This window comes from Pteropus medius, unplaced genomic scaffold (genome assembly GCF_902729225.1).
Source record: "Pteropus medius unplaced genomic scaffold, Ma_sr-lr_union100, whole genome shotgun sequence".
In the NCBI taxonomy this organism is placed as follows: Eukaryota; Metazoa; Chordata; class Mammalia; order Chiroptera; family Pteropodidae; genus Pteropus; species Pteropus medius.
The window spans coordinates 12704558-12706823 of NW_024349804.1; the positions used below are offsets into that span (position 1 = coordinate 12704558).

At 58.7% G+C, this 2266-nt stretch overlaps 1 protein-coding gene and 1 long non-coding RNA gene across 4 annotated transcripts in view; one reads left to right on the forward strand and one right to left on the reverse strand.

The window, feature by feature from the left end:
• SORCS2 (sortilin related VPS10 domain containing receptor 2) overlaps positions 1-2266 on the forward strand; it is a 386735-nt gene that overhangs the window by 187036 nt on the left and 197433 nt on the right. The window lies entirely within an intron of this gene.
• On the reverse strand, positions 860-2260 carry LOC120582747 (uncharacterized). Its single transcript, XR_005647624.1, has 2 exons — positions 1722-2260; positions 860-1006 (listed from the first exon to the last, which is right to left on the reverse strand). It is a non-coding gene; the product is annotated as an uncharacterized LOC120582747 (long non-coding RNA).

Below are 2266 nucleotides of genomic sequence, written 5' to 3' on the forward strand. Positions count from 1 at the left end.
TCTTCCAGCCAGAAACACTGGAGCAGCGTTTTGAACAGCAGCGGAAAAAAAAAAAAAAGAATCTTGTAATTTTATTCATAATTTTACGTAAAGTGACTATTGCAAAGGAGCGATGGGCGAAACTGGAATTCAGTCAGGCTCTGAGACGCGGAGAGTAAATAATATTTTCACAGGACAGCTGGGGTGGAAAAGTCTACCAAGACCCACCTATTGAAACACACATTATCCCTGAGACAGATTTGATGCGAAAACGCCATTTTCCACGGATCGGCGATGTTCTTAGTCATTTTCTGCTGACTGGTCAGACTGATAGGAGCCCTTTCGAAGCGTAGCTCTCAGCTGTCTGTTTTTAAACATTGGGTTTCGTGCCTGCGAAAGGTGCCTGACTGATGGAGGGCCGTCACCCGTCTCCGCCCATGGCGGGACCCCAGCATTTCCTGAGGCGGCTCTCGGGGAGCGGCGCGGAGGAGACCTTCTGGGAGCCACCCCAGGAGCCTCCCGATCCTTCTCCGAATGGGCCCCAGCCCTTCTGTTCCCAGCTGTGTCACCTCTAATAAGCTGAACCTCGGTGTCCTCGTCTGGAAAAGACGTGTCACTGTCCTGGGGCCACCATAACAGATCACCACCCAAGGGCGGTTAAACAACAGAGGTTTCTCACCTGGAGCCAGAAGTCCAAGGTCGCGGTCTCGGCAGGTTGTTCCTTTCCGAGAGCCGCGAGGGAGGATCTGCTGCCCTGGCTTCCGGTGGCTCCAGTCGCCCCTGGGCTCGTAGATGGCCAGTCTCCTTCCAGGGTGTTCGCTTCGCCCTCCCTCCGTGCACGTGGCCCTGTGTCCAAGCTCCTCTTTTTGTAAGGACACCAGTCACATCGCGTTAGGGCCCAACCTAACGACTTCACTTCAGTTTCCCTATTTTTCAACCAGGTCACAGGTACCGTGGGCTGGGACGTCCACACCTTTTGGGGGGACGTGCTTCAACCGATAACCAGAATGAGTACAGGTGGCCTTTCCTGCGGAAGCAGAGGAGGAGAGTGGTCTGCGAGTCCAGGGTGGCTCCCAGGGGACATCGGAAGTGGGCGTGGCAGTCGGGCGGGAGGACGTCTCGTTGGGCAGGAACAGCGTGGACCGTTGTTCAGCCCTCCCCGGAGCTATTCTTCGTCCATCCCGGTGGGGCCTGGAGACAGAGCCGATAGCCACGTGCCTGCCCTCGGGGGCACTGTGGACTTTGAGAGTGACAGACGAGAAAAAGCTTGAGAGCTGCTGGCAGTCGGGGTATTTGCTTCCTGGGGCAGCCGCGACAGGGCACCGCCGACTGGTGACTGACAACAGAGACTTGTTGCCTCCCAGCCTGGAGGCAGGAGGCCGAGATCAGGTGTGGCAGGGCTGGTTCCTTCTGAGGCCGAGGGCCATCTGCTCCCTGCCTCTCCCGGCCGTGGGCTTCGCTGGCATCTTCGTCATGCCTTGGCGCATAGGTGCATCACCTGATCTCTGCCTCCGTCTTCGTGTGGCCTTCTCCTGTGCGTCACCTCTCTTCTTCCCCCGAGGACGCGCGTCATTGCTTTCGGGTCCCCTCACAGACTCCGAGATGATCTCATCTCGACCTCTTAATTACCTCCTCAAAGGCCCTTTCCCCAAGCGAGGTCACAGTCACAGTTCCTGGCATACTTTGGGGGCTGCATTCAACACTACGTCCAGGATCTGTGGGGTTGCAGAATGGCCGCCAACCTAGACTGGAGGTGGGGAGTGTTCTGGAAGTCTTCCTAGATACACGTGCCTGCAGCGAGGCCCTGGGAGGAAGGGATGTGCCCGGTGAGGCCAGGGACGTGGGAGGGACACGAGCTGAAGGCGGAGCAGAGGAGAGCAGGACACAGGGCGAGGCTGCAGGTGCAAAGGGGGCGGGCCCGCTCAGGTGGGCAGCTGTCCGTCACAGCTGATTGGCGCATCACGTCTGTGCATTCGCGTGCGCACTCGTCCGTTCATTCACTCGTCTGTTCCCGAACCCGGCCAGGTGCTGTAGCAGGTGTGGGGATGGAGACCCGCCACCTCCAGACGGTGTGCGTGGGAGTCGGTGTGTGCGGGACGTCGAAGCCTCACCACTCGGTCGTCCTTCCTGTCACTGCTTGGTTGCACGCAGGCTCGCAGAGGAGAAGTGACTACGGCCCCGCCAGGATCTGGAATTGGAACTGTAAGACGTCCGGTGCAAAGCCGGACGCAAGGCCTAATGGGGTCCTTGCTGGGTCACGGCAAGCTCACGGGTGGGCTCTGGGGGA